The sequence below is a fragment of the Ciona robusta genome, chromosome 3 (genome assembly GCF_009617815.1).
Source record: "Ciona robusta chromosome 3, ASM961781v2".
Classification (NCBI taxonomy): domain Eukaryota; kingdom Metazoa; phylum Chordata; class Ascidiacea; order Phlebobranchia; family Cionidae; genus Ciona; species Ciona robusta.
Window position 1 is genome coordinate 3564641 of NC_143237.1, and position 15363 is coordinate 3580003.

At 41.4% G+C, this 15363-nt stretch overlaps 78 non-coding genes across 78 annotated transcripts; all 78 read left to right on the top strand.

The window, feature by feature from the left end:
• Positions 1-528: 528 nt before the first annotated feature.
• Trnav-aac (transfer RNA valine (anticodon AAC)) lies at positions 529-601 on the top strand. The gene has a single exon. It is a non-coding gene; the product is annotated as a tRNA-Val (tRNA).
• A 67-nt stretch (positions 602-668) lies between these two features.
• On the top strand, positions 669-741 carry Trnav-aac (transfer RNA valine (anticodon AAC)). Its single transcript has one exon. It is a non-coding gene; the product is annotated as a tRNA-Val (tRNA).
• Positions 742-817: 76 nt separating this feature from the next.
• On the top strand, positions 818-890 carry Trnav-uac (transfer RNA valine (anticodon UAC)). Its single transcript has one exon. It is a non-coding gene; the product is annotated as a tRNA-Val (tRNA).
• Positions 891-1112: 222 nt separating this feature from the next.
• Trnac-aca (transfer RNA cysteine (anticodon ACA)) lies at positions 1113-1183 on the top strand. Its single transcript has one exon. It is a non-coding gene; the product is annotated as a tRNA-Cys (tRNA).
• Positions 1184-1244: 61 nt separating this feature from the next.
• Positions 1245-1317, top strand: Trnav-uac (transfer RNA valine (anticodon UAC)). The gene has a single exon. It is a non-coding gene; the product is annotated as a tRNA-Val (tRNA).
• A 64-nt stretch (positions 1318-1381) lies between these two features.
• On the top strand, positions 1382-1453 carry Trnav-cac (transfer RNA valine (anticodon CAC)). Its single transcript has one exon. It is a non-coding gene; the product is annotated as a tRNA-Val (tRNA).
• A 189-nt stretch (positions 1454-1642) lies between these two features.
• Positions 1643-1715, top strand: Trnav-cac (transfer RNA valine (anticodon CAC)). The gene has a single exon. It is a non-coding gene; the product is annotated as a tRNA-Val (tRNA).
• Positions 1716-1901: 186 nt separating this feature from the next.
• Trnav-cac (transfer RNA valine (anticodon CAC)) lies at positions 1902-1971 on the top strand. Its single transcript has one exon. It is a non-coding gene; the product is annotated as a tRNA-Val (tRNA).
• A 67-nt stretch (positions 1972-2038) lies between these two features.
• On the top strand, positions 2039-2107 carry Trnav-cac (transfer RNA valine (anticodon CAC)). The gene has a single exon. It is a non-coding gene; the product is annotated as a tRNA-Val (tRNA).
• Positions 2108-2297: 190 nt separating this feature from the next.
• Trnav-uac (transfer RNA valine (anticodon UAC)) lies at positions 2298-2369 on the top strand. Its single transcript has one exon. It is a non-coding gene; the product is annotated as a tRNA-Val (tRNA).
• Positions 2370-2562: 193 nt separating this feature from the next.
• Trnav-cac (transfer RNA valine (anticodon CAC)) lies at positions 2563-2635 on the top strand. The gene has a single exon. It is a non-coding gene; the product is annotated as a tRNA-Val (tRNA).
• A 459-nt stretch (positions 2636-3094) lies between these two features.
• Trnav-cac (transfer RNA valine (anticodon CAC)) lies at positions 3095-3166 on the top strand. Its single transcript has one exon. It is a non-coding gene; the product is annotated as a tRNA-Val (tRNA).
• A 65-nt stretch (positions 3167-3231) lies between these two features.
• Positions 3232-3304, top strand: Trnav-cac (transfer RNA valine (anticodon CAC)). The gene has a single exon. It is a non-coding gene; the product is annotated as a tRNA-Val (tRNA).
• A 200-nt stretch (positions 3305-3504) lies between these two features.
• Positions 3505-3577, top strand: Trnav-aac (transfer RNA valine (anticodon AAC)). The gene has a single exon. It is a non-coding gene; the product is annotated as a tRNA-Val (tRNA).
• A 66-nt stretch (positions 3578-3643) lies between these two features.
• Positions 3644-3714, top strand: Trnac-aca (transfer RNA cysteine (anticodon ACA)). The gene has a single exon. It is a non-coding gene; the product is annotated as a tRNA-Cys (tRNA).
• Positions 3715-3776: 62 nt separating this feature from the next.
• Positions 3777-3847, top strand: Trnac-aca (transfer RNA cysteine (anticodon ACA)). Its single transcript has one exon. It is a non-coding gene; the product is annotated as a tRNA-Cys (tRNA).
• Positions 3848-3913: 66 nt separating this feature from the next.
• Trnav-cac (transfer RNA valine (anticodon CAC)) lies at positions 3914-3986 on the top strand. The gene has a single exon. It is a non-coding gene; the product is annotated as a tRNA-Val (tRNA).
• A 203-nt stretch (positions 3987-4189) lies between these two features.
• Trnav-aac (transfer RNA valine (anticodon AAC)) lies at positions 4190-4262 on the top strand. The gene has a single exon. It is a non-coding gene; the product is annotated as a tRNA-Val (tRNA).
• Positions 4263-4331: 69 nt separating this feature from the next.
• Trnav-aac (transfer RNA valine (anticodon AAC)) lies at positions 4332-4404 on the top strand. The gene has a single exon. It is a non-coding gene; the product is annotated as a tRNA-Val (tRNA).
• A 368-nt stretch (positions 4405-4772) lies between these two features.
• Positions 4773-4845, top strand: Trnav-aac (transfer RNA valine (anticodon AAC)). Its single transcript has one exon. It is a non-coding gene; the product is annotated as a tRNA-Val (tRNA).
• Positions 4846-5047: 202 nt separating this feature from the next.
• On the top strand, positions 5048-5120 carry Trnav-uac (transfer RNA valine (anticodon UAC)). Its single transcript has one exon. It is a non-coding gene; the product is annotated as a tRNA-Val (tRNA).
• A 68-nt stretch (positions 5121-5188) lies between these two features.
• Trnav-aac (transfer RNA valine (anticodon AAC)) lies at positions 5189-5260 on the top strand. The gene has a single exon. It is a non-coding gene; the product is annotated as a tRNA-Val (tRNA).
• Positions 5261-5284: 24 nt separating this feature from the next.
• Positions 5285-5357, top strand: Trnav-uac (transfer RNA valine (anticodon UAC)). Its single transcript has one exon. It is a non-coding gene; the product is annotated as a tRNA-Val (tRNA).
• A 67-nt stretch (positions 5358-5424) lies between these two features.
• Positions 5425-5497, top strand: Trnav-aac (transfer RNA valine (anticodon AAC)). Its single transcript has one exon. It is a non-coding gene; the product is annotated as a tRNA-Val (tRNA).
• Positions 5498-5705: 208 nt separating this feature from the next.
• Trnav-cac (transfer RNA valine (anticodon CAC)) lies at positions 5706-5777 on the top strand. The gene has a single exon. It is a non-coding gene; the product is annotated as a tRNA-Val (tRNA).
• Positions 5778-5844: 67 nt separating this feature from the next.
• On the top strand, positions 5845-5917 carry Trnav-uac (transfer RNA valine (anticodon UAC)). Its single transcript has one exon. It is a non-coding gene; the product is annotated as a tRNA-Val (tRNA).
• A 62-nt stretch (positions 5918-5979) lies between these two features.
• Positions 5980-6052, top strand: Trnav-cac (transfer RNA valine (anticodon CAC)). The gene has a single exon. It is a non-coding gene; the product is annotated as a tRNA-Val (tRNA).
• Positions 6053-6117: 65 nt separating this feature from the next.
• On the top strand, positions 6118-6188 carry Trnac-aca (transfer RNA cysteine (anticodon ACA)). The gene has a single exon. It is a non-coding gene; the product is annotated as a tRNA-Cys (tRNA).
• Positions 6189-6257: 69 nt separating this feature from the next.
• On the top strand, positions 6258-6330 carry Trnav-aac (transfer RNA valine (anticodon AAC)). The gene has a single exon. It is a non-coding gene; the product is annotated as a tRNA-Val (tRNA).
• Positions 6331-6394: 64 nt separating this feature from the next.
• Trnav-uac (transfer RNA valine (anticodon UAC)) lies at positions 6395-6466 on the top strand. Its single transcript has one exon. It is a non-coding gene; the product is annotated as a tRNA-Val (tRNA).
• Positions 6467-6533: 67 nt separating this feature from the next.
• Positions 6534-6606, top strand: Trnav-aac (transfer RNA valine (anticodon AAC)). The gene has a single exon. It is a non-coding gene; the product is annotated as a tRNA-Val (tRNA).
• A 64-nt stretch (positions 6607-6670) lies between these two features.
• On the top strand, positions 6671-6743 carry Trnav-cac (transfer RNA valine (anticodon CAC)). Its single transcript has one exon. It is a non-coding gene; the product is annotated as a tRNA-Val (tRNA).
• A 66-nt stretch (positions 6744-6809) lies between these two features.
• Trnav-aac (transfer RNA valine (anticodon AAC)) lies at positions 6810-6882 on the top strand. Its single transcript has one exon. It is a non-coding gene; the product is annotated as a tRNA-Val (tRNA).
• A 187-nt stretch (positions 6883-7069) lies between these two features.
• On the top strand, positions 7070-7142 carry Trnav-aac (transfer RNA valine (anticodon AAC)). The gene has a single exon. It is a non-coding gene; the product is annotated as a tRNA-Val (tRNA).
• A 206-nt stretch (positions 7143-7348) lies between these two features.
• On the top strand, positions 7349-7421 carry Trnav-cac (transfer RNA valine (anticodon CAC)). Its single transcript has one exon. It is a non-coding gene; the product is annotated as a tRNA-Val (tRNA).
• A 68-nt stretch (positions 7422-7489) lies between these two features.
• On the top strand, positions 7490-7562 carry Trnav-uac (transfer RNA valine (anticodon UAC)). Its single transcript has one exon. It is a non-coding gene; the product is annotated as a tRNA-Val (tRNA).
• Positions 7563-7629: 67 nt separating this feature from the next.
• Positions 7630-7702, top strand: Trnav-uac (transfer RNA valine (anticodon UAC)). The gene has a single exon. It is a non-coding gene; the product is annotated as a tRNA-Val (tRNA).
• A 209-nt stretch (positions 7703-7911) lies between these two features.
• Trnav-uac (transfer RNA valine (anticodon UAC)) lies at positions 7912-7984 on the top strand. Its single transcript has one exon. It is a non-coding gene; the product is annotated as a tRNA-Val (tRNA).
• A 100-nt stretch (positions 7985-8084) lies between these two features.
• Positions 8085-8157, top strand: Trnav-uac (transfer RNA valine (anticodon UAC)). Its single transcript has one exon. It is a non-coding gene; the product is annotated as a tRNA-Val (tRNA).
• Positions 8158-8257: 100 nt separating this feature from the next.
• Positions 8258-8330, top strand: Trnav-aac (transfer RNA valine (anticodon AAC)). The gene has a single exon. It is a non-coding gene; the product is annotated as a tRNA-Val (tRNA).
• Positions 8331-8543: 213 nt separating this feature from the next.
• Positions 8544-8616, top strand: Trnav-aac (transfer RNA valine (anticodon AAC)). Its single transcript has one exon. It is a non-coding gene; the product is annotated as a tRNA-Val (tRNA).
• A 211-nt stretch (positions 8617-8827) lies between these two features.
• Positions 8828-8900, top strand: Trnav-uac (transfer RNA valine (anticodon UAC)). Its single transcript has one exon. It is a non-coding gene; the product is annotated as a tRNA-Val (tRNA).
• Positions 8901-9065: 165 nt separating this feature from the next.
• Positions 9066-9138, top strand: Trnav-uac (transfer RNA valine (anticodon UAC)). Its single transcript has one exon. It is a non-coding gene; the product is annotated as a tRNA-Val (tRNA).
• A 66-nt stretch (positions 9139-9204) lies between these two features.
• Positions 9205-9277, top strand: Trnav-aac (transfer RNA valine (anticodon AAC)). The gene has a single exon. It is a non-coding gene; the product is annotated as a tRNA-Val (tRNA).
• Positions 9278-9345: 68 nt separating this feature from the next.
• Positions 9346-9418, top strand: Trnav-uac (transfer RNA valine (anticodon UAC)). The gene has a single exon. It is a non-coding gene; the product is annotated as a tRNA-Val (tRNA).
• Positions 9419-9485: 67 nt separating this feature from the next.
• On the top strand, positions 9486-9558 carry Trnav-aac (transfer RNA valine (anticodon AAC)). The gene has a single exon. It is a non-coding gene; the product is annotated as a tRNA-Val (tRNA).
• Positions 9559-9626: 68 nt separating this feature from the next.
• Trnav-uac (transfer RNA valine (anticodon UAC)) lies at positions 9627-9699 on the top strand. The gene has a single exon. It is a non-coding gene; the product is annotated as a tRNA-Val (tRNA).
• Positions 9700-9766: 67 nt separating this feature from the next.
• Positions 9767-9839, top strand: Trnav-aac (transfer RNA valine (anticodon AAC)). Its single transcript has one exon. It is a non-coding gene; the product is annotated as a tRNA-Val (tRNA).
• Positions 9840-9908: 69 nt separating this feature from the next.
• Positions 9909-9981, top strand: Trnav-cac (transfer RNA valine (anticodon CAC)). Its single transcript has one exon. It is a non-coding gene; the product is annotated as a tRNA-Val (tRNA).
• Positions 9982-10049: 68 nt separating this feature from the next.
• Positions 10050-10122, top strand: Trnav-aac (transfer RNA valine (anticodon AAC)). Its single transcript has one exon. It is a non-coding gene; the product is annotated as a tRNA-Val (tRNA).
• A 67-nt stretch (positions 10123-10189) lies between these two features.
• Trnav-aac (transfer RNA valine (anticodon AAC)) lies at positions 10190-10262 on the top strand. The gene has a single exon. It is a non-coding gene; the product is annotated as a tRNA-Val (tRNA).
• Positions 10263-10361: 99 nt separating this feature from the next.
• Trnav-cac (transfer RNA valine (anticodon CAC)) lies at positions 10362-10434 on the top strand. The gene has a single exon. It is a non-coding gene; the product is annotated as a tRNA-Val (tRNA).
• Positions 10435-10503: 69 nt separating this feature from the next.
• Positions 10504-10576, top strand: Trnav-cac (transfer RNA valine (anticodon CAC)). Its single transcript has one exon. It is a non-coding gene; the product is annotated as a tRNA-Val (tRNA).
• Positions 10577-10644: 68 nt separating this feature from the next.
• Positions 10645-10717, top strand: Trnav-uac (transfer RNA valine (anticodon UAC)). The gene has a single exon. It is a non-coding gene; the product is annotated as a tRNA-Val (tRNA).
• Positions 10718-10784: 67 nt separating this feature from the next.
• Positions 10785-10857, top strand: Trnav-uac (transfer RNA valine (anticodon UAC)). The gene has a single exon. It is a non-coding gene; the product is annotated as a tRNA-Val (tRNA).
• A 67-nt stretch (positions 10858-10924) lies between these two features.
• Trnad-auc (transfer RNA aspartic acid (anticodon AUC)) lies at positions 10925-10997 on the top strand. Its single transcript has one exon. It is a non-coding gene; the product is annotated as a tRNA-Asp (tRNA).
• Positions 10998-11066: 69 nt separating this feature from the next.
• Trnav-cac (transfer RNA valine (anticodon CAC)) lies at positions 11067-11139 on the top strand. Its single transcript has one exon. It is a non-coding gene; the product is annotated as a tRNA-Val (tRNA).
• A 68-nt stretch (positions 11140-11207) lies between these two features.
• Trnav-cac (transfer RNA valine (anticodon CAC)) lies at positions 11208-11280 on the top strand. Its single transcript has one exon. It is a non-coding gene; the product is annotated as a tRNA-Val (tRNA).
• Positions 11281-11620: 340 nt separating this feature from the next.
• On the top strand, positions 11621-11693 carry Trnav-aac (transfer RNA valine (anticodon AAC)). Its single transcript has one exon. It is a non-coding gene; the product is annotated as a tRNA-Val (tRNA).
• A 69-nt stretch (positions 11694-11762) lies between these two features.
• Positions 11763-11835, top strand: Trnav-aac (transfer RNA valine (anticodon AAC)). Its single transcript has one exon. It is a non-coding gene; the product is annotated as a tRNA-Val (tRNA).
• A 69-nt stretch (positions 11836-11904) lies between these two features.
• Positions 11905-11977, top strand: Trnav-uac (transfer RNA valine (anticodon UAC)). The gene has a single exon. It is a non-coding gene; the product is annotated as a tRNA-Val (tRNA).
• A 67-nt stretch (positions 11978-12044) lies between these two features.
• On the top strand, positions 12045-12117 carry Trnav-aac (transfer RNA valine (anticodon AAC)). Its single transcript has one exon. It is a non-coding gene; the product is annotated as a tRNA-Val (tRNA).
• Positions 12118-12185: 68 nt separating this feature from the next.
• Positions 12186-12258, top strand: Trnav-cac (transfer RNA valine (anticodon CAC)). The gene has a single exon. It is a non-coding gene; the product is annotated as a tRNA-Val (tRNA).
• Positions 12259-12598: 340 nt separating this feature from the next.
• On the top strand, positions 12599-12671 carry Trnav-aac (transfer RNA valine (anticodon AAC)). Its single transcript has one exon. It is a non-coding gene; the product is annotated as a tRNA-Val (tRNA).
• Positions 12672-12740: 69 nt separating this feature from the next.
• On the top strand, positions 12741-12813 carry Trnav-aac (transfer RNA valine (anticodon AAC)). The gene has a single exon. It is a non-coding gene; the product is annotated as a tRNA-Val (tRNA).
• Positions 12814-12883: 70 nt separating this feature from the next.
• Positions 12884-12956, top strand: Trnav-uac (transfer RNA valine (anticodon UAC)). The gene has a single exon. It is a non-coding gene; the product is annotated as a tRNA-Val (tRNA).
• Positions 12957-13342: 386 nt separating this feature from the next.
• Positions 13343-13415, top strand: Trnav-aac (transfer RNA valine (anticodon AAC)). The gene has a single exon. It is a non-coding gene; the product is annotated as a tRNA-Val (tRNA).
• A 69-nt stretch (positions 13416-13484) lies between these two features.
• On the top strand, positions 13485-13557 carry Trnav-cac (transfer RNA valine (anticodon CAC)). Its single transcript has one exon. It is a non-coding gene; the product is annotated as a tRNA-Val (tRNA).
• A 68-nt stretch (positions 13558-13625) lies between these two features.
• Positions 13626-13698, top strand: Trnav-cac (transfer RNA valine (anticodon CAC)). The gene has a single exon. It is a non-coding gene; the product is annotated as a tRNA-Val (tRNA).
• A 69-nt stretch (positions 13699-13767) lies between these two features.
• On the top strand, positions 13768-13840 carry Trnav-cac (transfer RNA valine (anticodon CAC)). The gene has a single exon. It is a non-coding gene; the product is annotated as a tRNA-Val (tRNA).
• A 68-nt stretch (positions 13841-13908) lies between these two features.
• Positions 13909-13981, top strand: Trnav-uac (transfer RNA valine (anticodon UAC)). The gene has a single exon. It is a non-coding gene; the product is annotated as a tRNA-Val (tRNA).
• Positions 13982-14048: 67 nt separating this feature from the next.
• Positions 14049-14121, top strand: Trnav-aac (transfer RNA valine (anticodon AAC)). Its single transcript has one exon. It is a non-coding gene; the product is annotated as a tRNA-Val (tRNA).
• Positions 14122-14190: 69 nt separating this feature from the next.
• On the top strand, positions 14191-14263 carry Trnav-aac (transfer RNA valine (anticodon AAC)). Its single transcript has one exon. It is a non-coding gene; the product is annotated as a tRNA-Val (tRNA).
• A 69-nt stretch (positions 14264-14332) lies between these two features.
• Positions 14333-14405, top strand: Trnav-uac (transfer RNA valine (anticodon UAC)). Its single transcript has one exon. It is a non-coding gene; the product is annotated as a tRNA-Val (tRNA).
• Positions 14406-14866: 461 nt separating this feature from the next.
• Trnav-aac (transfer RNA valine (anticodon AAC)) lies at positions 14867-14939 on the top strand. The gene has a single exon. It is a non-coding gene; the product is annotated as a tRNA-Val (tRNA).
• A 68-nt stretch (positions 14940-15007) lies between these two features.
• On the top strand, positions 15008-15080 carry Trnav-cac (transfer RNA valine (anticodon CAC)). Its single transcript has one exon. It is a non-coding gene; the product is annotated as a tRNA-Val (tRNA).
• A 67-nt stretch (positions 15081-15147) lies between these two features.
• On the top strand, positions 15148-15220 carry Trnav-cac (transfer RNA valine (anticodon CAC)). The gene has a single exon. It is a non-coding gene; the product is annotated as a tRNA-Val (tRNA).
• A 68-nt stretch (positions 15221-15288) lies between these two features.
• On the top strand, positions 15289-15361 carry Trnav-cac (transfer RNA valine (anticodon CAC)). Its single transcript has one exon. It is a non-coding gene; the product is annotated as a tRNA-Val (tRNA).
• The last annotated feature ends 2 nt before the right edge of the window (positions 15362-15363 follow it).

A 15363-nucleotide genomic window follows, 5' to 3' on the forward strand; every position in this document is an offset into this window, starting at 1 on the left:
GAAAGGTCCCCGGTTCGAGCCGGGCGGAAACATTTTTTTTTATTAACATTAATTTTATACTTTAGTTTCATAAGCCAAGTGCTGCTTTCTGTTTGCAAGCAGTTTCCGTAGTGTAGTGGTTATCACGTTCGCCTAACACGCGAAAGGTCCCCGTTCGAGCCCGGGCGGAAACATTTTTACATTAACATTAATTCATATTTAGTTTTTCAGCCAAGTGCTTACTGTTTGCAACGGTTTCCGTAGTGTAGTGGTTATCACGTTCGCTACACGCGAAAGGTCCCCGGTTCGAGCCGGCGGAACATTTTTTTTAAGTAATTTAAACATTTTATATTAACAATAATTTCATACGTTAGTTTCATAAGCCAAGTGCTGCTTACTGTTTGCAATAGTTTCCGTAGTGTAGTGGTTATCACGTTCGCTAACACGCGAAAGGTCCCCGGTTCGAGCCCGGGCGGAAACATTTTTTTTTATATTAACATAATTTTAACGTTAGTTTCATAAGCCAAGTGCTGCTTTCTGTTTGCAACAGTTTCCGTAGTGTAGTGGTTATCACGTTCGCCTAACACGCGAAAGGTCCCCGGTTCGAGCCCGGGCGGAAACATTTTTTTTATATTAACATAATTTTTATATTTAGTTTCATAAGCCAAGTGCTGCTTCTGTTTGCAACAGTTTCCGTAGTGTAGTGGTTATCACGTTCGCCTAACACGCGAAAGGTCCCCGGTTCGAGCCCGGGCGGAAACATTTTGGATTAACATTTTTATATTAACATAATTTATACGTTAGTTTCATAAGCCAAGTGCTGCTTCTGTTTGCAACAGTTTCCGTAGTGTAGTGGTTATCACGTTCGCTTTACACGCGAAAGGTCCCCGGTTCGAGCCCGGGCGGAAACATTTTTGACATTTTAATTTAAACATTTTTATTTAACAATAATTTATACGTTAGTTTCATAAGCCAAGTGCTGCTTACTGTTTGCAATAGTTTCCGTAGTGTAGTGGTTATCACGTTCGCCTACACGCGAAAGGTCCCCGGTTCGAGCCCGGGCGGAAACATTTTTTATATTAACATTAATTTATACTTTTGTTTCATAAGCCAAGTGCTTTCTGTTTGCAACAGTTTCCGTAGTGTAGTGGTTATCACGTTCGCCACACGCGAAAGGTCCCCGGTTCGAGCCCGGGCGGAAACATTTTTATATTAACATTAATTTATATTTAGTTTTTTCATAGCCAAGTGCTTCTGTTTTAACAGTTTCCGTAGTGTAGTGGTTATCACGTTCGCTCTACACGCGAAAGGTCCCCGGTTCGAGCCCGGGCGGAAACATTTTTATATTAACATAATTTTAACGTTAGTTTCATAAGCCAAGTGCTGCTTTCTGTTTGCAACAGTTTCCGTAGTGTAGTGGTTATCACGTTCGCCTCACACGCGAAAGGTCCCCGGTTCGAGCCCGGCGGAAACATTTTTGATAAACATTCATAATGTTTATTTTAGCCAAGTTGATCTGTTGCAACGGTTTCCGTAGTGTAGTGGTTATCACGTTCGCCTACACGCGAAAGGTCCCCGGTTCGAGCCCGGGCGGAAACATTTTTAATTAACAATAATTTTAATGTTAGTTTCATAAGCCAAGTGCTGCTTTCTGTTTGCAACAGTTTCCGTAGTGTAGTGGTTATCACGTTCGCCTCACACGCGAAAGGTCCCCGGTTCGAGCCCGGGCGGAAACATTTTTTATATTAACATTAATTTATACTTTTGTTTCATAAGCCAAGTGCTGATTTCTGTTGCAACATCCGTAGTGTAGTGGTTATCACCACACGCGAAAGGTCCCCGGTTCGAGCCCGGCGGAAACATTTTTATATTAACATAAATTTATACTTAGTTTTATCATCAAAGTGCTCTGTTTTGCAACAGTTTCCGTAGTGTAGTTATCACGTTCGCCTCACACGCGAAAGGTCCCCGGTTCGAGCCCGGGCGGAAACATTTTTTATATTAACATTAATTTTATACGTTAGTTTCATAAGCCAAGTGCTGATTTCTGTTTGCAACAGCCGTAGTGTAGTGGTTATCACGTTCGCCTCACACGCGAAAGGTCCCCGGTTCGAGCCCGGCGGAAACATTTTTATATTAACATTAATTTTATACTTTTGTTTCATAAGCCAAGTGCTTAATTCTGCAACAGTTTCCGTAGTGTAGTGGTTATCACGTTGCTTTACACGCGAAAGGTCCCCGGTTCGAGCCCGGCGGAAACATTTTTATTAACATTAATTTTATACTTTTGTTTCATAAGCCAAGTGCTGTTTGCAACAGTTTCCGTAGTGTAGTGGTTATCACGTTCGCTTTACACGCGAAAGGTCCCCGGTTCGAGCCCGGCGGAAACATTTTTGACATTAACATTAATTTCATATGTTAGTTTTATCAGTCTAGTAATGCTTACTGTTTAACGGTTTCCGTAGTGTAGTGTTATCACCCCACACGCGAAAGGTCCCCGGTTCGAGCCCGGGCGGAAACATTTTTATATTAAATAATTTTACTTTTGTTTCATAAGCCAAGTGCTGCTTTCTGTTTGCAACAGTTTCCGTAGTGTAGTGGTTATCACGTTCGCCTCACACGCGAAAGGTCCCCGGTTCGAGCCCGGGCGGAAACATTTTTTATATTAACATTAATTTTATACTTTTGTTTCATAAGCCAAGTGCTTTCTTTGCAACAGTTTCCGTAGTGTAGTGGTTAATCACGTTTCGCTCACACGCGAAAGGTCCCCGGTTCGAGCCCGGCGGAAACATTTTTATTAACATTAATTTCATATGTTACTTTTATCAGTCAATGCTTACTTTTCTTAACGGTTTCCGTAGTGTAGTGGTTATCACGTTCGCTTACACGCGAAAGGTCCCCGGTTCGAGCCCGGGCGGAAACAGTTTTTTATATTAACATTAAATATTTCATAAGCCAAGTGCTGATTTCTGTTTGCAACAGTTTCCGTAGTGTAGTGGTTATCACGTTCGCTACACGCGAAAGGTCCCCGGTTCGAGCCCGGCGGAAACATTTTTGACATTAACATTAATTTTATATGTTAGTTTATCAGTCTAGTAATGCTTTCTGTTTAACAGTTCCGTAGTGTAGTGGTTATCACGTTCGCCTCACACGCGAAAGGTCCCCGGTTCGAGCCCGGGCGGAAACATTTTTTATATTAACATTAATTTTATACTTTAGTTTCATAAGCCAAGTGCTGTTCTGTTTGCAACAGTTTCCGTAGTGTAGTGGTTATCACGTTCGCCTCACACGCGAAAGGTCCCCGGTTCGAGCCCGGGCGGAAACAGTTTTTTATATTAACATTAATTTTATACTTTTGTTCATAAGCCAAGTGCTGATTTCTGTTGCAACAGTTTCCGTAGTGTAGTGGTTATCACGTTCTTTACACGCGAAAGGTCCCCGGTTCGAGCCCGGCGGAAACATTTTTACATTAACATTAATTTATATGTTAGTTTTATCAGTCTAGTAATGCTTACTGTTTTAACAGTTTCCGTAGTGTAGTGGTTATCACGTTCGCCTAACACGCGAAAGGTCCCCGGTTCGAGCCCGGGCGGAAACATTTTTATATTAACATTAATTTTATACTTTTGTTTCATAAGCCAAGTGCTGATTTCTGTTTGCAACAGTTTCCGTAGTGTAGTGGTTATCACGTTCGCTACACGCGAAAGGTCCCCGGTTCGAGCCCGGGCGGAAACATTTTTATATTAACATTAATTTTATATTTAGTTTCATAAGCCAAGTGCTGATTTCTTGCAACAGTTTCCGTAGTGTAGTGGTTATCACGTTCGCTACACGCGAAAGGTCCCCGGTTCGAGCCCGGGCGGAAACATTTTTGACATTAACATTAATTTATATGTTAGTTTTATCAGTCTAGTAATGCTTACTGTTTGCAACGGTTTCCGTAGTGTAGTGGTTATCACGTTCGCCTCACACGCGAAAGGTCCCCGGTTCGAGCCCGGGCGGAAACATTTTTTATATTAACATTAATTTTATATTTGTTTATAAGCCAAGTGCTGATTTCTGTTTGCAACAGTTTCCGTAGTGTAGTGGTTATCACGTTCGCCTACACGCGAAAGGTCCCCGGTTCGAGCCCGGGCGGAAACATTTTTGACATTAACATTAATTTCATATGTTAGTTTTATCAGTCTAGTAATGCTTACTGTTTGAAACGGTTTCCGTAGTGTAGTGGTTATCACGTTCGCCTAACACGCGAAAGGTCCCCGGTTCGAGCCCGGGCGGAAACATTTTTTTTATATTAACATTAATTTTAACCGTTAGTTTTATAAGCCAAGGGCTGCTTTCTGTTTGCAACGGTTTCCGTAGTGTAGTGGTTATCACGTTCGCCTAACACGCGAAAGGTCCCCGGTTCGAGCCCGGGCGGAAACATTTTGACATTAAGATTAATTTGAAACAGTTTTTTATATTAACAATAATTTCATACGTTAGTTTCATAAGCCAAGTGCTGCTTACTGTTTGCAATAGTTTCCGTAGTGTAGTGGTTATCACGTTCGCCTAACACGCGAAAGGTCCCCGGTTCGAGCCCGGGCGAAACATTTTTTTATATTAACAATAATTTCATACGTTAGTTTACATAAGCCAAGTGCTGCTTTCTGTTTGCAACAGTTTCCGTAGTGTAGTGGTTATCACGTTCGCCTACACGCGAAAGGTCCCCGGTTCGAGCCCGGCGGAAACATTTTTAGTATTAAAATGCATTTATAATGTTTAAATTATTAGCCAATGATTGTACATCATCGGTTTCCGTAGTGTAGTGGTTATCACGTTCGCCTAACACGCGAAAGGTCCCCGGTTCGAGCCCGGGCGGAAACATTTTTTATATTAACAATAATTTCATACGTTAGTTTCATAAGCCAAGTGCTGCTTACTGTTTGCAATAGTTTCCGTAGTGTAGTGGTTATCACGTTCGCCTACACGCGAAAGGTCCCCGGTTCGAGCCCGGGCGGAAACATTTTTAGTATTAAAATGCATTTCCATAATGTTTATCATTAGCCAATGATTGAAATTATCATCGGTTTCCGTAGTGTAGTGGTTATCACGTTCGCTTTACACGCGAAAGGTCCCCGGTTCGAGCCCGGGCGGAAACAATTTTTTATATTAACATTAATTTCATACGTTAGTTTCATAAGCCAAGTGCTGCTTACTGTTTGCAAAAGTTTCCGTAGTGTAGTGGTTATCACGTTCGCCTAACACGCGAAAGGTCCCGGTTCGAGCCCGGGCGGAAACATTTTTTATATATTAATTTTCAACAGTTTCCGTAGTGTAGTGGTTATCACGTTTGCTTTACACGCGAAAGGTCCCCGGTTCGAGCCCGGGCGGAAACATTTTTGACATTAACATTAATTTCATATGTTACTTTTATCAGTCTAGTAATGCTTACTTTTCTTAACGGTTTCCGTAGTGTAGTGGTTATCACGTTCGCTTAACACGCGAAAGGTCCCCGGTTCGAGCCCGGGCGGAAACAGTTTTTTATATTAACATTAATTTTATACTTTTGTTTCATAGGACAAGTGCTGATTTCTGTTTTCAACAGTTTCCGTAGTGTAGTGGTTATTACGTTTGCTTTACACGCGAAAGGTCCCCGGTTCGAGCCCAGCCGGAAACATTTTTGACATTAACATTAATTTTATACTTTTGTTTCATAAGCCAAGTGCTGATTTCTGTTTGCAACAGTTTCCGTAGTGTAGTGGTTATCACGTTCGCCTCACACGCGAAAGGTCCCCGGTTCGAGCCGGGCGGAAACAGTTTTTTATATTAACATTAATTTTATACTTTTGTTTCATAAGCCAAGTGCTGATTTCTGTTGCAACAGTTTCCGTAGTGTAGTGGTTAACACGTTTGCTTTACACGCGAAAGGTCCCCGGTTCGAGCCCGGACGGAAACATTTTTGACATTAACATTAATTTTCATATGTTTTTTATCAGTCTAGTAATGCTGTTCTTAACGGTTTCCGTAGTGTAGTGGTTATCACGTTCGCCTCACACGCGAAAGGTCCCCGGTTCGAGCCCGGGCGGAAACATTTTTATATTAACATTAATTTATACTTTTGTTTCATAAGCCAAGTGCTGATTTCTGTTTGCAACAGTTTCCGTAGTGTAGTGGTTATCACGTTCGCTACACGCGAAAGGTCCCCGGTTCGAGCCCGGGCGGAAACATTTTTGACATTAACATTAATTTCATATATGTTAGTTTTATCAGTCTAGTAATGTTTACTGTTTTTAACGGTTTCCGTAGTGTAGTGGTTATCACGTTCGCCTAACACGCGAAAGGTCCCCGGTTCGAGCCCGGGCGGAAACTTTTTTTATATTAACATTAATTTTAACGTTAGTTTTATAAGCCAAGCTGCTTTCTGTTTGCAACAGTTTCGTAGTGTAGTGGTTATCACGTTCGCTTTACACGCGAAAAGTCCCCGGTTCGAGCCCGGGCGGAAACATTTTTGACATTAACATTAATTTCATATGTTAGTTTTTTCAGTCTAGTAATGCTTACTGTTCTTAACGGTTTCCGTAGTGTAGTGGTTATCACGTTCGCCTAACACGCGAAAGGTCCCCGGTTCGAGCCCGGGCGGAAACATTTTTTTATATTAACATTAATTTTAACGTTAGTTTTATAAGCCAAGTGCTGATTCTGTTTAACAGTTTCCGTAGTGTAGTGGTTATCACGTTCGCCTCACACGCGAAAGGTCCCCGGTTCGAGCCCGGGCGGAAACTTTTTTATATTAACATTAATTTTATACTTTTGTTTCATAAGCCAAGTGCTGATTTCTGTTTGCAACAGTTTCCGTAGTGTAGTGGTTATCACGTTCGCCTAACACGCGAAAGGTCCCCGGTTCGAGCCCGGGCGGAAACATTTTTGAAATTAACATTAATTTCATATGTTAGTTTTATCAGTCTAGTAATGCTTACTGTTCAACGGTTTCCGTAGTGTAGTGGTTATCACGTTCGCCTAACACGCGAAAGGTCCCCGGATTTTTTTATATTAACAATAATTTTAACTGTTAGTTTCATAAGCCAAGTGCTGCTTTCTGTTTGCAACAGTTTCCGTAGTGTAGTGGTTATCACGTTCGCCTAACACGCGAAAGGTCCCCGGTTCGAGCCCGGACGGAAACATTTTTAGTAATAAAATGCATTCCTATAATGTTTAAATTATTAGCCAATTGATTGAAAATACATCATCGGTTTCCGTAGTGTAGTGGTTATCACGTTCGCCTCACACGCAAATGGTCCCCGGTTCGAGCCCGAGCGGAACATTTTTTATATTAATATTCATTTTGTACGTTAGTTTCATAAGCCAAGTGCTGCTTCTGTTTGCAACAGTTTCCGTAGTGTAGTGGTTATCACGTTCGCCTCACACGCGAAAGGTCCCCGGTTCGAGCCCGGGCGGAAACAGTTTTTTATATTAACATTAATTTTATACTTTTGTTTTATAAGCCAAGTGCTGATTTCTGTTTGCAACAGTTTCCGTAGTGTAGTGGGTATCACGTTTGCTTTACACGCGAAAGGTCCCCGGTTCGAGCCCGGGCGTAAACATTTTTGACATTAACATTAATTTCATATGTTAGTTTTATCATTCTAGTAATGCTTACTGTTCTTAACGGTTTCCGTAGTGTAGCGGTTATCACGTTCGCTCTACACGCGAAAGGTCCCCGGTTCGAGCCCGGGCGGAAACATTTTTGACATTAACATTAATTTCATATGTTAGTTTTATCAGTCTAGTAATGCTAACTGTTCTTAACGGTATCCGTAGTGTAGTGGTTATCACCTTCGCCTAACACGCGAAAGGTCCCCGGTTCGAGCCCGGGTGGAAACATTTTTTTTATATTAACATCAATTTTATACTTTTGTTTCATAAGCCAAGTGCTGCTTTCTGTTTGCAACAGTTTCCGTAGTGTAGTGGTTATCACGTTCGCTTTACACGCGAAAGGTCCCCGGTTCGAGCCCGGGAGGAAACATTTTTGACATTAAGATTAATTTGAAACAGTTTTTTTTTTATATTAACAATAATTTCATACGTTAGTTTCATAAGCCAAGTGCTGCTTACTGTTTGCAATTGTTTCCGTAGTGTAGTGGTTATCACGTTCGCTTTACACGCGAAAGGTCCCCGGTTCGAGCCCGGGCGGAAACATTTTTGACATTAAGATTAATTTGAAACAGTTTTTTTTTTATATTAACAATAATTTCATACGTTAGTTTCATAAGCCAAGTGCTGCTTACTGTTTGCAATAGTTTCCGTAGTGTAGTGGTTATCACGTTCGCCTAACACGCGAAAGGTCCCCGGTTCGAGCCCGGGCGAAAACAGTTTTTTTTTTATATTAACAATAATTGCAAACGTTAGTTACATAAGCCAAGTGCTGCTTTCCGTTTGCAACAGTTTCCGTAGTGTAGTGGTTATAACGTTCGCCTAACACGCGAAAGGTCCCCGGTTCGAGCCAGGACGGAAACATTTTTAGTAATAAAATGCATTCCTATAATGTTTAAATTATTAGCCAATTGATTGAAAATACATCATCGGTTTCCGTAGTGTAGTGGTTATCACGTTCGCCTAACACGCGAAAGGTCCCCGGTTCGAGCCCGGGCGGAAACAATTTTTTTATATTAACAATAATTTCATACGTTAGTTTCATAAGCCAAGTGCTGCTTACTGTTTGCAATATTTTCCGTAGTGTAGTGATTAATACTTTCGCCTAACACGCGAAAGGTACCCGGTTCGAGCCCGGGCGGAAACAATTTTTAGCATTAAAATGCATTTCCATAATGTTTAAATCATTAGCCAATAGATTGGAAATATATCATCGGTTTCCGTAGTGTAGTGGTTATCACGTTCGCTTTACACGCGAAAGGTCCCCGGTTCGAGCCCGGGCGGAAACAATTTTTTATATTAACATTAATTTCATACGTTAGTTTCATAAGCCAAGTGCTGCTTACTGTTTGCAAAAGTTTCCGTACTGCAGTCGTTATCACGTTCGCCTCACACGCGAATGATCCCCGGTTCGACCCTGGGCGGGAACATTTTTTATATATTAATTTTCAACAGTTTCCGTAGTGTAGTGGTTATCACGTTTGCTTTACACGCGAAAGGTCCCCGGTTCGAGCCCGGGCGGAAAATTTTTGACATTAACATTAATTTCATATGTTACTTTTATCAGTCTAGTAATGCTTACTTTTCTTAACGGTATCCGTAGTGTAGTGGTTATCACGTTCGCCTAACACGCGAAAGGTCCCCGGTTCGAGCCCGGGCGGAAACATTTTTTTATATTAACATTAATTTTAACCGTTAGTTTTATAAGCCAAGGGCTGCTTTCTGTTTGCAACAGTTTCCGTAGTGTAGTGGTTATCACGTTCGCTTTACACGCGAAAGGTCCCCGGTTCGAGCCCGGGCGGAAACATTTTTGACATTAACATTAATTTCATATGTTAGTTTTATCAGTCTAGTAATGTTTACAGTTTTTAACGGTTTCCGTAGTGTAGTGGTTATCACGTTCGCCTAACACGCGAAAGGTCCCCGGTTCGAGCCCGGGCGGAAACATTTTTTTATATTAACATTAATTTTAACCGTTAGTTTTATAAGCCAAGGGCTGCTTTCTGTTTGCAACAGTTTCCGTAGTGTAGTGGTTATCACGTTCGCTTTACACGCGAAAGGTCCCCGGTTCGAGCCCGGGCGGAAACATTTTTGACATTAACATTAATTTCATATGTTAGTTTTTTCAGTCTAGTAATGCTTACTGTTCTTAACGGTTTCCATAGTGTAGTGGTTATCACGTTCGCCTAACACGCGAAAGGTCCCCGGTTCGAGCCCGGGCGGAAACATTTTTTTTATATTAACATTAATTTTAACCGTTAGTTTTATAAGCCAAGTGCTGATTTCTGTTTGCAACAGTTTCCGTAGTGTAGTGGTTATAACGTTCGCCTCACCCGTGAAAGGTCCCCGGTTCGAGCCCGGGCGGAAACCGTTTTTTATATTAACATTAATTTTATACTTTTGTTTCATAAGCCAAGTGCTGATTTCGGTTTGCAACTGTTTTCGTAGTGTAGTGGTTATCACGTTCGCCTAACACGCGAAAGGTCCCCGGTTCGAGCCCGGGCGGAAACATTTTTGAAATTAACATTAATTTCATATGTTAGTTTTATCAGTCTAGTAATGCTTACTGTTCTAAACGGTTTCCGTAGTTTAGTGGTTATCACGTTCGCCTAACACGCGAAAGGTCCCCGGTTCGAGCCCGGGCGGAAACATTTTTTTTATATTAACAATAATTTTAACTGTTTTTTAGTAATAAAATGCATTCCCATAATGTTTAAATTATTAGCCAATTGATTGAAAATACATCATCGGTTTCCGTAGTGTAGTGGTTATCACGTTCGCCTCACACGCAAATGGTCCCCGGTTCGAGCCCGAGCGGGAACATTTTTTATATATTAATATTCATTTTGTACGTTAGTTTCATAAGCCAAGTGCTGCTTCCTGTTTGCAACAGTTTCCGTAGTGTAGTGGTTATCACGTTCGCCTCACACGCGAAAGGTCACCGGTTCGAGCCCGGGCGGAAACAGTTTTTTATATTAACATTAATTTTATACTTTTGTTTTATAAGCCAAGTGCTGATTTCTGTTTGCAACAGTTTCCGTAGTGTAGTGGGTATCACGTTTGCTTTACACGCGAAAGGTCCCCGGTTCGAGCCCGGGCGTAAACATTTTTGACATTAACATTAATTTCATATGTTAGTTTTATCATTCTAGTAATGCTTACTGTTCTTAACGGTTTCCGTAGTGTAGCGGTTATCACGTTCGCTCTACACGCGAAAGGTCCCCGGTTCGAGCCCGGCCGGAAACGTTTTTGACATTAACATTAATTTCATATGTTAGTTTTATCAGTCTAGTAATGCTTACTGTTCTTAACGGTATCCGTAGTGTAGTGGTTATCACGTTCGCCTATCACGCGAAAGGTCCCCGGTTCGAGCCCGGGCGGAAACATTTTTTTTATATTAACAATAATTTTAACCGTTAGTTTCATAAGCCAAGTGCTGCTTTCTGTTTGCAACAGTTTCCGTAGTGTAGTGGTTATCACGTTCGCCTCACACGCGAAAGGTCCCCGGTTCAAGCCCGGGCGGGAACATTTTTAGTAATAAAATGCATTCCCATAATGTTTAAATTATTAGCCAATTGATTGAAAATGCATCATCGGTTTCCGTAGTGTAGTGGTTATCACGTTCGCCTCACACGCAAATGGTCCCTGGTTCGAGCCCGAGCGGGAACATTTTTTATATATTAATGTTCATTTTGTACGTTAGTTTCATAAGCCAAGTGCTGCTTCCTGTTTGCAACAGTTTCCGTAGTGTAGTGGTTATCACGTTCGCCTCACAGGCGAAAGGTCCCCGGTTCGAGCCCGGCAGTTTTTTATAACATTAATTCTATACTTTTGTTTCATAAGCCAAGTGCTGATTTCTGTTTGCAACAGTTTCCGTACTGTAGTGGTTATCACGTTTGCTTTACACGCGAAAGGTCCCCGGTTCGAGCCCGGACGGAAACATTTTTGACATTAACATTAATTTTATATGTTAGTTTTATCAGTCTAGTAATGCTTACTGTTCTTAACGGTTTCCGTAGTGTAGTGGTTATCACGTTCGCCTAACACGCGAAAGGTCCCCGGTTCGAGCCCGGGCGGAAACATTTTTTTTATATTAACATTAATTTTAACCGTTAGTTTTGTAAGCCAAGGGCTGCTTTCTGTTTTCAACAGTTTCCATAGTGTAGTGGTTATCACGTTCGCCTAACACGCGAAAGGTCCCCGGTTCGAGCCCGGGTGGAAACATTTTTTTTATATTAACATCAATTTTATACTTTTGTTTCATAAGCCAAGTGCTGCTTTCTGTTTGCAACAGTTTCCGTAGTGTAGTGGTTATCACGTTCGCTTTACACGCGAAAGGTCCCCGGTTCAAGCCCGGGCGGAAACATTTTTGACATTAACATTAATTTCATATGTTAGTTTTATCAGTCTAGTAATGCTTACTGGTCTTCACAGTTTCCGAAGTGTAGTGGTTATCACGTTCGCCTAACACGCGAAAGGTCCCCGGTTCGAGCCCGGGCGGGAACATTTTTAGTAATAAAATGCATTCCCATAATGTTTAAATTATTAGCCAATTGATTGAAAATACATCATCGGTTTCCGTAGTGTAGTGGTTATCACGTTCGCCTCACACGCAAATGGTCCCCGGTTCGAGCCCGAGCGGGAACATTTTTTATATATTAATATTCATTTTGTACGTTAGTTTCATAAGCCAAGTGCTGCTTCCTGTTTGCAACAGTTTCCGTAGTGTAGTGGTTATCACGTTCGCCTCACAGGCGAAAGGTCCCCGGTTCGAGCCCGGCAGTTTTTTATAACATTAATTTTATACTTTTGTTTCATAAGCCAAGTGCTGATTTCTGTTTGCAACAGTTTCCGTACTGTAGTGGTTATCACGTTTGCTTTACACGCGAAAGGTCCCCGGTTCGAGCCCGGACGGAAACATTATTGACATTAACATTAATTTCATATGTTAGTTTTATCAGTCTAGTAATGCTTACTGTTCTTAACGGTTTCCGTAGTGTAGTGGTTATCACGTTCGCCTAACACGCGAAAGGTCCCCGGTTCGAGCCCGGGCGGAAACATTTTTTTTATATTAACATTAATTTTAACCGTTAGTTTTATAAGCCAAGGGCTGCTTTCTGTTTTCAACAGTTTCCATAGTGTAGTGGTTATCACGTTCGCTTAACACGCGAAAGGTCCCCGGTTCGAGCACGGGTGGAAACATTTTTTTTTATATTAACATCAATTTTATACTTTTGTTTCATAAGCCAAGTGCTGCTTTCTGTTTGCAACAGTTTCCGTAGTGTAGTGGTTATCACGTTCGCTTTACACGCGAAAGGTCCCCGGTTCAAGCCCGGGCGGAAACATTTTTGACATTAACATTAATTTCATATGTTAGTACATTTTTGACATTAACATTAATTTCATATGTTAGTTTTATCAGTCTAGTAATGCTTACTGGTCTTCACAGTTTCCGAATTGTAGTGGTTATCACGTTCGCCTAACACCTGAAAGGTCCCCGGTTCGAGCCCGGGCGGAAACAATTTTTAGTATTAAAATGCATTTCCATAATGTTTAAATTATTAGCCAATAGATTGTAAATATATCATCGGTTTCCGTAGTGTAGTGGTTATCACGTTCGCTTTACACGCGAAAGGTCCCGTTCGAGCCGGGGCGGAAACAGTTTTTTATATATTAACATTAGTTTTATACTTTAGTTTCATAAGCCAAGTGCTGCTTTCTGTTTGCAACAGTTTCCGTAGTGTAGTGGTTATCACGTTCGCCTAACACGCGAAAGGTCCCCGGTTCGAGCCCGGGCGGAAACATTTTTTTTATATTAACAATAATTTTAACCGTTAGTTTCATAAGCCAAGTGCTGCTTTCTGTTTGCAACAGTTTCCGTAGTGTAGTGGTTATCACGTTCGCCTCACACGCGAAAGGTCCCCGGTTCAAGCCCGGGCGGGAACATTTTTAGTAATAAAATGCATTCCCATAATGTTTAAATTATTAGTCAATTGATTGAAAATGCTTCATCGGTTTCCGTAGTGTAGTGGTTATCACGTTCGCCTCACACGCAAATGGTCCCCGGTTCGAGCCCGAGCGGGAACATTTTTTATATATTAATATTCATTTTGTACGTTAGTTTCATAAGCCAAGTGCTGCTTCCTGTTTGCAACAGTTTCCGTAGTGTAGTGGTTATCACGTTCGCCTCACACGCGAAAGGTCCCCGGTTCGAGCCCGGGCGGAAACAGTTTTTTATATTAACATTAATTTTATACTTTTGTTTCATATGCCAAGTGCTAATTTCTGTTTGCAACAGTTTCCGTAGTGTAGTGGTTATCACGTTTGCTTTACACGCGAAAAGTCCCCGGTTCGAGCCCGGACGGAAACATTTTTGACATTAACATTAATTTCATATGTTAGTTTTATCAGTCTAGTAATGCTTACTGTTATTAACGGTTTCCGTAGTGTAGTGGTTATCACGTTCGCCTAACACGCGAAAGGTCTCCGGTTCGAGCCCGGGCGGAAACATATTTTTTATATTAACATTAATTTTAACCGTTAGTTTTATAAGCCAAGGGCTGCTTTCAGTTTTCAACAGTTTCCATAGTGTAGTGGTTATCACGTTCGCCTAACACGCGAAAGGTCCCCGGTTCGAGCCCGGGTGGAAACATTTTTTTTATATTAACATCAATTTTATACTTTTGTTTCATAAGCCAAGTGCTGCTTTCTGTTTGCAACAGTTTCCGTAGTGTAGTGGTTATCACGTTCGCTTTACACGCGAAAGGTCCCCGGTTCGAGCCCGGGCGGAAACATTTTTGAAATTAAGATTAATTTGTAACAGTTTTTTTTTATATTAACAATAATTTCATACGTTAGTTTCATAAGCCAAGTGCTGCTTACTGTTTGCAATAGTTTCCGTAGTGTAGTGGTTATCACGTTCGAGCCCGGTTTCCGTAGTGTAGTGGTTATCACGTTCGTTGCAATAGTTTCCGTAGTGTAGTGGTTATCCCCGGTTCGAGCCCGGGCGGAAACATTTTTGACATTAAGATTAATTTGAAACAGTTTTTTTTTTTAAATTAACAATAATTTCATACGTTAGTTTCATAAGCCAAGTGCTGCTTACTGTTTGCAATAGTTTCCGTAGTGTAGTGGTTATCACGTTCGCCTAACACGCGAAAGGTCCCCGGTTCGTGCCCGGGCGGAAAATTTTTGACATTAACATTAATTTCATATGTTAGTTTTATCAGTCTAGTAATGCTTACTTTTCTTAACGGTTTCCGTAGTGTAGTGGTTATCACGTTCGCTTAACACGCGAAAGGTCCCCGGTTCGAGCCCGGGCGGAAACAGTTTTTTATATTAACATTAATTTTATACTTTTGTTTCATAAGCCAATTGCTGATTTCTGTTTGCAACAGTTTCCGTAGTGTAGTGGTTATCACGTTCGCCTCACACGCGAAAGGTCCCCGGTTCGAGCCCGGCCGGAAACATTTTTGACATTAACATTAATTTCATACGTTAGTTTTATCAGTCTAGTAATGCTTACTGTTCTTAACGGTTTCCGTAGTGTAGTGGTTATCACGTTCGCCTCACACGCGAAAGGTCCCCGGTTCGAGCCCGGGCGGAAACAGTTTTTTATATTAACATTAATTTTATACTTTTGTTTCATAAGCCAAGTGCTGAATTCTGTTTGCAACAGTTTCCGTAGTGTAGTGGTTATCTCGTTCGCCTCACACGCGAAAGGTCCCCGGTTCGAGCCCGGGCGGAAACAGT